Below are 12,280 nucleotides of genomic sequence, written 5' to 3' on the forward strand. Positions count from 1 at the left end.
CTGTGCTCCAAAAGGTTAAACATAGTTTGAATGGCCTACTGGTAGGCATCTTCAGACTCTGTCCAAGTCAACTCTCTGCACTTTTTCCTTCTGAATACCTCACAGATTAGGGTTTACCAGGATATCCTGAATACAGAGGAGGTAATCAAGATTACGTTCTACATCTGCTACTCTTTTTTCCTTTAAATTGCACCCTCCCATCATTATACTCATTTATTAACAAGCTAGCTTCCTTAGGCAAGCTTTACCCCTTCCTATTCTTGACCATCTCCATTGGACCCTTTCAGACTCTTTATTCTGACACCTTTTTTCCTTACTAGCAAGACAGCGTTACAGAAACAGAATAAAAATGTAACAACAAAGTAAAAAACCTACCTTTTGGATTTCTGTGCGGAGAGCAATGAGAAATCTCTTACACAAACAATCAGATCATTCTACAGCTTTGAAGACCTGTACCAAAAACCTCCACTTCACATTGTTTTATTAAATCTTAGTCTTTAGTAGATTGGTACTTTTGGATTATAACCTGAGCTCTGTATCATGTAAATCAAAACCAATGCCTGTGATTCCAAGCAGAGGGGAAATAGAGAATTTGCACAGATAACAAGAAATCAATAATTGAGTATCATTATAAATGCTGGTAGCAACACTTGTTTTTGGGTTCTTGGATATGCAAAAGTCCAGCCTAGTGGGTGACAGCTTGTACATAGGTGTATCCATAAAGTATCAATAAAAGTGGGTTTATGGTCACTATTTTGTAAATTGGTTGGAAAATACTTGGTAAAAGTAAAAATTTTGAATCATTACAATTAAATTCCATGAATGTCCTTTATTTACACCAACTGGTGGAGGCTCACTATGTGAGCAGCCAAGATCTTCATACAAATTCTGGAAAGTCTTAGGAGAACAGCTCCTGTTACCACTTTTACATATTTTATGTAGCTAGTAAACATTTCAATCACACTAATCATCACTCAGACAAATGGTTCATTTTAGCAATACCCCTCTGCTGTTAAGTGATATCCAAAGGTCCCAAAATAGTAAATCATTAAAAGTCTCATCTTAACATTTGGTTTACAGAATAATACTTCTTATGTAAACTGTTGTTACAAAACAAAGCACAGTTAAATGTTATATATGATCTCATTACCTAATATAGTGTGCTGGTACAAATGAAATGAGGATGTCATAGTTTACCAGGCAGGCAGTTTCAAGCAGTTTTTTTTCTTTTCCCTTATACCCCTATGATACAATGATTTGTTCTGGAGAAATTTTTTTTAAATTTCTAAAAATAAATTGGAAAGTGTAATTGAGGCTAGAAAGAACAAATGAAAGACTTTTGTTAGAGTAAGTCTGATTATTAATTTTGTTTAGGCATAGCAGTAGTAACTGGTGTAGGGTACGGCTGGGGCCCTTGCCCAGCCTGATCACCTCCATGCTGGCAGGACCAGCGGAGCTAGCATATCCAGAGCCTTAACTTCCCTCGGAGCACTAAGTTGCAGCCCACCTGGGTTGCAGCGATGCCCCAGACTCCTGCAGGAATCCATGATAGTTGGAGTGTGATACAGCCCTGTTGGGTTCCGTGGCCAAAGGTACTGCTGGAAGTGGAACAAAGAGCACCTCAAGCACTTCTGGGTGCCTTATAAAAGGAGCCAGAGTCGGGTGGGAGTAGACAAAGCTTGTCTGGAGAAGTGGAGCAGGAAAGAGAGAAGGGACAGAAGAGCTGTACTGTGCTGTGACAGTGTTGTGCTTGTGGGAAACAGGGAAAGGCATTTCCCACAAGGAAAAGAAAAAAAAATGTGGGTGCCTTGAATTTGTGTCCCACGCGTGTCTGTGTCACGTTCGGGTGGTGGTACACCCCATGGTGGTCCACACTGGTTATTAGTCTGTTTGGTCCATTGCAACCTGACAGATGTATGAATGCGCAAGTTTCACAATGCATATCTTGAAATGCTGTGCTTATCTTTGTGGGTTTGCATTCTTTGACAAGGCCTACTGTCAACAATGTGGGAAAATATGTCCACACTACTACATTTCAATTTAAAAACAGAATTTTTAAATTAAAATAATCTTTGTCAAAAGTAGAATTTTTGTAACATCTATGAATGTATCTCTGTCCAAACTAAAATGACAGAAAATATATATAATGTCAACTGGGGTGAGCAGCATTCGTCCTGGAGGGCCACAGTGACTGCAGATTTTGTTCCAACCCAATTTCTTAATGAGAAGTCAACTACTGCTGATGAAGTACTTATTGCTCAAGCAATGTTTTTATGCTTTATTTTAGTTGTCTTGCTTGTCAAGATTTCCCACCCTTAATTGATTATTTTAGTCCAAAATAGCTGCATTCACTGTATTTAATTGGTACTTTTTTGAAATAAGATGCAAAAAATAAATGAACTAGTAGTTCTCCACCTTACATACATTTACACCTGTGAGTGTTCATTGTGAAATAAAAGTTTTGGAAGGAAACTGAGGAGGAAAAAGTGAAGGAATGAGAATTACTCATCAGTTTTAGGCTTCAAATCATGTGCATGATATTCTTGGAAAGGTAAAAATCTGCGACATAAGAATAAAATTAAATTAGTTCTGTATGTGGCAAGGATTGGTTTCATTATTAATTAACAAAATCCTTGGAACAAAACCCTGCAGCCAGTGCAGCCCCCCTAGACCAACGTTGGTTACCCCTGACATAGACAATTGCCTACACTGGGCATGCGTGTATTGGTGGAAATATCTTTGAAGGGATGGTAATGCTGCTGGCCACATGAATGAACACAAAACTATAGCAGCTAGTAAATTATTTGCTTTTTGATTATGAAAGCAGCATTCAAATTGTGCAAATATTAATTTTAGAAGCACACAGAAAGCAACACAACAAGCGCCATGGAAAGCAACTCTTTTCTGTCCGCTATGTTGGAATATGGTTTTCTTCAATGTGGGGTGTCCATTCAGGGAAAGACACATTGAAATGAGCATAATCTAATCAGGGAAAGGCTATGCAATAAGTACTAACAAATCAGAATGCAATTAGAGTCAGTATTTCCAAAACTGTACATTTTCACTCACCCATATTGCCGGCATTTTCAGACGCATACGGCCCTTTATGTGCCGTGGATGATGGGTGGACATCCATGCTGGGACGGACACTGACCACTTGCCTGGATGGAAGGCCGTAATGGAAGGACTGCAGGAGTGGAGACACAGCCTTCATGACACACTCTGTAAACTTCAACCCAACTGGGGCAGAGATATAAGGAATGGATGGTGTGAATGTGGATACTGGGATCAGCTCATACCCGCAGTGGGTGGCAGTGTTCCTCTAGGCTGATACCAAACAAGACACCTGCAGGGTTGCATGAGAATTGATAGATAAACATTGTGGTCTATGGATATACAATGTGTTAAAATGCTATGGCTATTCTGTCATGGCATGCTTGTATTTCCAATTAGACAGTAATGTTTAAATTTATTTAGTTAATTATTTAGACATACAGTCAGAAGGTGTACATCTACTAGTGTTGTAAGTCAGATATGCTGATTTTTAGTGTTTTGAGTTCTGAACTCTGAATCTTCTGTGGATCTTCATTATCAGCTCCCTTAATGTTGTTATTTTTGACAAAGCCTGACTGACCATTTGCAGTTCATATTTTCATGAATGTAGCTACCAATCCTTTCAGGCTTACATTGACTCCTTCACTGTAATCATAACACTGAAACACAGAGCATATACAGCATCAGCAACAACATATCATTCACATTTACCTTTTGCCCATTGATATCATCAAATTCCAGTGTATTGTATAATCTGATGCTGCAGAATTATTTTTCCCTTGTATCAAGTTATATTTATTTTTAAAAGACATTATATTTATTTTTAAAAAGTGCATTGTGCTCTCTGCGTATGCGACACACTTTAATGTCTAATAGGATTTTTTTAGTAGGAATTTCATCTATAGATGGTTAATTGTGAACTGAAATTTGCTCTCTGTCAGACCAGGTTAACATGTGCACCTTTGATGTTTTCCATTCAAAGTCACTGCCCCTACTTTGAGGACCGTCTTCATGGGTCATTGAATTCATTTAGAAATGTGATGCTCAGTGAGCCATCTAATTTTTCCCACACAGTGTTAAACAAAATTCACTCCAGACGAATATATAATATATCTGATTTCAGCAAGACCAAATGGCTTGTCTTTTTGCCAATAACTCTCACAAACTAGTGACAGTAGTACAATCCCAGTAACAGACAATAAATAAAATATCATACATTAGATACAACATCAGGCAAAATATCCAAGAAATTCTCACGCAGTTGTCATCTTGTGTGACTGTTGAGTATCCTTATTACTTGGGGATTAAACCTGTCCCTGGCATGAGTGCTACCTGTCTTACCAATACCATGCTATCTGCCAAAAAGAAGGAGGAATAAGAGCATACTTGCAGGATTATTGGTGATGAAGTCAATGATTGTGGTATCATTGGCAAATGTATATTGTAGTTTATTGGGGTATTTATATTTAATTTAAACAGTGCTAGCTATTATTTTAGAAATGTTGTGTTTACTGAAGAGTTTGATTGGAGGTTTAGGCACATGATATTATGCACCATTGTAGTTGAATCACAAAATTTGGCAAAATAGGTGTAGATATTTAATTTTCATATAATTCATGATGACACTGATTATTTGCTTCTCCAAACTTTAAATCTTTACTGCTGGTTTTCATCACTACCTGTTTCACAAATAAATTGTTCTCTATTACTTATAAATTATCTGTTTTAATTGTCATAGATTTTTACTTCTTTATTTTGCATTCAGAAATATGTGCAAGTATATTACATGTAAACAAATACATAAATAGCTTTTTTTCCAAATCTTTAAATATTAAATTTATTTTACCATATTCTTTTTAATTCATCTTTTTCTGTGAAGATTACTCTCTTATTTGTATCCAAATGCTAATAATTAGTGATGAGAAGTATAAACACAGGTGCAAATAACATGGAATACTAAAAGGAGGCAGCTACTTCAATATAAAATTCACTTGTGAGCTAATTAATACAAAAAGGTTTAAATGACCTGAACATAAAAAGAGCAAAATCTTAAAAAGCAAAACAAATATCAATAATTTATGTCACACACACAAATACTTGTTACATCTCCCCTAAAATGTAGCAAAACAATTTTGTAATTTCTGGCTTGACACAAAAAAGTCAGAAGCTGGGAAATAACAATTTGTTTAATAAAGGCCGGTGTCCACTTAAAAGCAGAAGGTGGTTAAAAGGAAAACCTGCAGTTAAGGTGATCCTTGGGACACAACATGAGGACCACTTAGCCAAGACTTTTATTACTAATTTCATAAATAGATTGTAAGTGCCAGACCAGATTGTCTGGTATCCCTACCAGGAAGGTAGGTAACTCCTTGCTAGAAAGTTAGACTGGAATAATGGAAGGGATGGGGGAGATAGCCCTTTTAGAATGCATATTCCCCTGACACAGTAGAGGGAAATGTGGGGCATGCTGGGAACCATAGTACCATGGGACAACCCTGCTGGATGTTATTGGTGCTACCAAAGGGAGCTGCAGGGATGTACCATCCCTAGTTTACGAAACTTCCATCTCACATGGAAGTATCTCCTATGGAAGTGGCCCAAACTCCAGAAGTACTTTAAGGTGTCCATCAGACTTTAGCTAATTTGCACTTTTATATGCACTGCTCACCAACAATTGTTAGTACCTGGATACAATTTAAGGAGTAAACAGAAATAATGTGAATTGAAATAAAAATGACAAAAGAAAATTAAGTGTTTAAAACTATGACAAAGAAACACATTTCTGAATTTATGAAATGCAAATATCATATCAGAACACTTTTCTAAATGCAAATTAAGAAAATAATGAAAGATAGCTAAACAATAAGATTGATGAAACATAAAAGTGGTCCACTAATTTGTGAAACTGGTTGGAATGAAAGCTTGTAGCCACAGTGGTATTCCAGGGCTGAACCTGGGAACCACTGTCTTATGGAATGCTTTCTGGAACTAATTTACTGGCACATAATGAGATCAATCTAATATCTACATAATTACAAGCATAACTCCTAAAATCAACAATCCTGTTGAAAAGAGAATTCAACTGGCATGCTTTCCTTAGAAAAATGGCAAAAATCCTGAATAAACCATTCATTCCAGCTTTGATTTGCCACACACAAATTTATAAAATGCAGATATTTTTTTGCAAAACCAGGTGCTTTGTGGATTTGAAGTTGACACATGTGATAAGTTACAAAGCTTCTGTTTCCCATTTGGACATGTGTCAACTGGCTGCAATTATAAGTCCCCCAGTGAGACACATTTTTAATGAAAATTGTAAATACAGGTACATTTAAAAGAAGAAATTGACATCACAAGTGTCAAAAAACAAAGTTAACCTCAACTATACCAAACATATCCATTAGGCAGTGTCAGGTCTTGATTGTATTCAGTACTTGCCATTTACTAACGGTATATCTATCAGAAGACTTAAAAACTCCATTTAAGAAGTCTGTACCTATGTGTGTAATGTTTGCGTTTGTTTTTGTATTCATTGATTTTATACATTTGTATAAAATACTGAATTTGTAAACTAAATGCGTACTATATGAAAATATGAACTATAAGAAATATGATAAAAAAGATTTACACTGTAGCCTAACATGTAGCAATGAATTTGGAAGCTAAATGAATTACAAAAGATACTTTATTTAAAAAAGAAGTCACAATTAATAACTAAATCAGACGCTGTTTTTTTCTAATTTTCCTACCATTATGGACATTTACATCAGTCTTTGACTTAGACTTTGCTGTCAGTTTTGCAGAGAAATGTGGGGTGCTCTATGCAAAATTGTGTTTACTTGATTTTTGTACCATTATTTATTGTATATTTACTACATGGCAAATGTAAAAATGTAAAAATGCTCTTGTTGGTTCGCTTCCCAAGTCCTACTTGCATGAAGAGTGCTTTGAGTAGTTAGAAAAGCGCTATATTAATGTAAATAATAATAACAATAATAGCCTAATAATAATAATTAATTAGAACAATACAACTTTACAATAATCTAGATGGGAAAAGGCCATTCAGTCCAACAAAACTCGCTAGTCCAAACCACTTAATTTTTCTAAAATAACATCAAGTTCAGTTTTGAAAGTTCCTAAAGTATTACTGTCTGCTGCACTACTTGGTAGCTTATTCCAAGTATCTATGGTTCTCTGTGTAAAGAAAAACTTCCTAATGTTTGTGTGAAATTTTCCATTAACAAGTTTCCAACTGTGTCCCCGTGTTCTTGATGCATTCATTTTAAAATAACAGTCTCGATCCACTGTACTAATTCCCTTAATAATTTTAAACACTTCAATCATGTCATTTCTTAATCTTCTTTTGCTTAAACTAACAAGGCTCAGCTCTTTTAATCTTTCTTCATAATTCATTCCCTTTAGCTCTGGAATCAGCCTACTCACTCTTCTCTGGACCTTTTCTAGCACTGCTTATTATAGCCTGGGGACCAAAACTGCACACAGTACTCCAGATAAGGCCTCACTAGTGGATTATAAAGGTTGAGCATACCCTCCTTGGACTTGTACTCCACACATCGTGCTATATAACCTGACATTCTTTTTTCCTTTTTAATGGCTTCTGAACACTGTCAAGAAGTTGATAGCATAGAGTCCACTGCGACTCCTAAATCCTTTTCATAAAGTGTACTCTCGATTTTCTGACCGCCCATTGTGTATTCAAACCTAACATTTTTACTTCCTATGTGTAATACTTTACATTTACTGACTTTAATTTTCATCTGCCACAAATCTGCCCAAGCCTTTATGCTGTCCAAGTCCTTCTGTAGTGATTTAACAGATTCCAAATTATCTGCCAATCCATCTATCTTGGTATCATCTGCAAACTTAACCAGACTGTTACTTATTTTCCTATCTAAATCATTTATATATTTTAAAAATAGCACTGACACTAAATAGTACAAAACTAACACTGACCCCTGTGGAATACCACTCTTAACATCTGCCAATTCTAATAAGTTTCCTTGCACCATCACCTGTATCTGAGCCAATTCTGCACCCATCTAAAAACCTCACCTTGAACTCCAACTTCTTTTAGTTTGGTGCCCAGCCTCTAACATGGCACCTTATCAAATGAAATATAAGTCCAGATAAATAATATCATATGCTCCACTTTGATGATATATTTTTGTTGCTTCCTCATATAATTCCAGCATTTTAATAAAACATAACCTCCCTCTTCTGAACCCATGCTGACTGTTCAAAAAGATTCCTGTACTTGACATGTGTTGCTTAATCTTATCCTTAATAATTCATTCCATTAATTTTCCTGTAATGCATATTAATGTTACAGGCCTATGGTTGCTTGGATTTTCCCAGTCACCTTTTTTATATAAAGGAATAATGTTTGCCATTTTCCAGTCCTTTGGAATCTCCCCAGTGACTTCCTAAAATATGTGTCAAAAATTTATATATGTACTTGCTAACCTCCTTAAAAACTTGAGAGTAAATGTTAACTGTTCCTGGTGTTTTTTTCTTTTTATTTCAGCCTATTTCATCTGAGCAGTACTTCTCCCTCTACAATTTCCAAATCTTTCAGTACCAACTTAGTAGTCCTGTTTAACACTAGGAGGTTATCCACTTCCTCACTTGTGAAGACCTCAAAAAAAAGCAAATTTAAAGCATTTGCTATTTCACTGTCTGTATCTTTTAATTCCTCTTTACTATTTCTGATGCACTTCATTTCCTCCTTCACTGTTTTTTTACTACTAAAATATTCAAAGAATCTCTTAGGGTTGTCTTTTGCCTTATCTGCTATATTCCTCTCCAACTGCCTTTTAGCCTTCCTAATATCCTTAATGGTTTCCATCATGTTCTGATACGCCCTACGATTCACTTTAGAATTATTATTCTTATATGCCTCATAAAGCTGTTTTTTCATTTGTAGCTTGTTTTTTAATTCTTTGTTAACCCATTATGGAGTTTTTAAAAAGTTCCTATTAATTCCAAATGTAGTTATGTACCTGCATTACATGTAAAACATTTTTAAACCTGTTCCACTGCTCCCTGACTGTCTCCACATTTAAAGGTTCATCCCAGTCTATCCTTCTTAGACTTTGCTGCATCTCCTCAAAATTTGCCCTACCCAAGTTAAACTTAACAATTTTAATCTTTGCAACTGCTCTCTTACAAAACACTGAGTCACTCAACCCAACAAGTTCAATCACCTCTACACCCTCAGTTCTATCCTGATTATTATAAAATACTAAATCCAGACCGGCTTCACCCTGTGTTGGTGCTTTAACATACTGTGTTAAAAAACAGTCACTATTTACCTCTAAAAACTCCTGCACTTGTGGTCCTCCATTTGCAAGGTTATCCCTGTTAATATTGAAATAATTAAAGTCCCCCATGACTATAATATCCCCCTATAAATTTGCCTTTTTAATATTACTAAAAAGATGTGTGTTGAAGTTACTGTCTGCATTGGGTGAGCTGTAACACATTCCTAAAATAAGGCCTCTTTCTCTAATACTTTTCTGGAGAAGCCACATATACCCAGTAAGATGGGGGTCATCATCTAACTGAGGGGGACGTACATTTAAATTCTGTTTGACATTAACAGCAACTTCATCTCCTTTTTTGTTCTGTCTATCTAAAAATGTGTCTCCCTCTATGTTACACTCATCCCCATCTTTGATATTTAGCCAGGTCTCCGTTATTGCTATAATATCATAATTATGCTGTGCTACATACAGCTCCAACTCACTTGCCTTATTCTTGATACATCTAGCATTAAGGCAAGCTATTTTTAATGTGTTACTCCTATATTTACATGTAGGTTTACATTAGTATGCATTTTTGTTTCTACACTGTTGTTTGTTTCTCTACGTAAAGTTCTAAACCTGGCCTGTCCTAAATTCCCTGCCCTCCACCATTCCCTAGTTTAAACAATCCTCGAATACCCTACTCAATAAATTGGTGCCCCTCTGGTTCAAATGTAACCTGTCATGACAGAACAGGTCTCATTTACTCCAAAATGATTCCCTATGCCTGATAAACCTATACCCTTCTACCCTGTATAACCAGTCTCCACCACAAGCACCATACGGATGCATCCTGGCCTTGGATTCAGTTAAACCTCAAAGCTTCTGTGTTGTGATATGTATGTCACATGCCTTACAAACCACCATGAAGGAGTAATGCAAACACTCCTTATTTCTTGATTTATTTTTATTAAAAGTCTGAAATGTTAAAACAGAAAACATAATAAATGACTGTTCAAGCTCTGTGATTCCTCCTCCTCTCATAGTAACACAACGGATACTGTGATCAATGCTAAATTGCAACAACATACATGCACAGCTTAGTAAACAAATACAAAAAATAACATACCTGAAATAATTAAACAGAGAACATAAAAAAATGTCTATTCAAGCTCTGTGATTCCTCCTATTTTAAAAAAAAAAGAAAAATGTGGAAAGGCTGTTGAACGCTCACATTAACACATAACCAAAATGAATAGGAAAGCATTCAAAACATTTCAAAATAACACCTGTATAATACAAAAATCATTATTACAATTACTTTCACATACAAAACAAATTTAACTCAAGCAATTTAAAATAATTTTATTAATTTTACTATACAGAGAATAATAGCATGCTTATCTCCTAAACAAATACTGGAAGAAGCTCACACTGATGATGTAATATTAACACAATAAACAGAGCAGGGAAATATAACAGGAACACCACAGGAAAACATACAACACAATGAATGTTATCAGGATTTGGTGAAGCTCCAAACAACTAAACTTATTATTTTAAACATCTGTTACACCTGCACCAAGATTTGAGCCACGTGTTAAGCCTTTTAATCTCCTCAGTCTTACCTGGTCTGGCACATGGCACAGACAGAACTTCAGAGAAGACTATTTTGTTAATTCTGCTCCTTAGGCTGGCACCTAACTTTTTGAATTATATTGCAGAACTGACAGACTACCCTTATGTATGTCATTTGTTCCAATATGGACAATAACAACTGGATCCACCCCTACTCTGGCCAAGAGCCTATCCACCCTTCCAGGGAGGTCCCCCACCTGTGCACCTGGAAGGCAACACAGTGTGCAAGACTCTCTGTCTCTGGAGCAAACCTGCATTTCAATTCCCTAATGAGGACACTTCTAATTATGGGGTTGATGCCCCTGGAAAGTATGCACCTTTTACTTTATGCCTTGTGACCTTGACCCACTTATCTCTACCTGTCTGGTCTGGAATTTCCTCCCACGCCACATTAGGGGTGCACACAATCTCTTCAATGGACACCTGGACCAGATCCACCAGTTCCGTATTACAACGTAGGGCAACCAACTCCTCGAGTTCAGCTATCTTGAGCTCGAGGTGCTGGATCTACTGGCATCTCCGGTAGATGTTGCCTTCATAAATGAATGGCTCCTCCAAGCCATCAGCTAAAAAGTCCAGCATCCAACAGGACCTGCATTGCACTGGCCTTATTGTTAAAATTTGATTCAGGATTACTAAAACTGCCTTATCTTTTTCTTTATTATTATTATTATTAATGTGTGTGTTTTTGAAGTGCAAACTATGAAATCACTTGTGTAAATGGTAAATATTTAACCTAAATGGTAAATGCCTGTGCTAAATGCTAAATTTCCAACTTAAATGCTAAATTGAATGTCCATTGTCTTTCGAGAGTCTGGCTCTTCTAATAACAAAATCTGGTCCTATTTTCCACCAAAGTACAATGTGTCTTTCTTATCTGATCTGACTGTAATTCTTCTTGATAATATCTAATGTATATTGAAATTCCTCAATGTAAACTGAGAAATAAATTTGTGTCATTGCTGGGACTGTTTTGACTTTGTGGCTTTTCCTACCCACTGTGGTGGTCATATATTAGAACTGATTGGCACATTTGGCTTATTTCTGTGGCCAAAAAGCAGTACTTTTCACTGTCTCATAACTTCTCTCTGTTCTTACCTGTAAAAGTCAAATTTCCTTCAGAAATCTAAAAAATATCAGTCCCTCTGTTCTTGCTGCATCTACTTCTGATCTTTATCCATCCTCCCCTATTCCATCTGCACTAGATGGTCTTGTTGATTACGATAACTCATCTCTTCATTCATAAAACAGCTCCTTTAAAGTATGAGGAGGTTTCTTGTAAGCATTCAGCTTCATGATACAAAGTCAGAATTATGGTCTATGAA

This window comes from Polypterus senegalus, chromosome 12 (assembly GCF_016835505.1).
Source record: "Polypterus senegalus isolate Bchr_013 chromosome 12, ASM1683550v1, whole genome shotgun sequence".
NCBI classification, from domain to species: Eukaryota; Metazoa; Chordata; class Cladistia; order Polypteriformes; family Polypteridae; genus Polypterus; species Polypterus senegalus.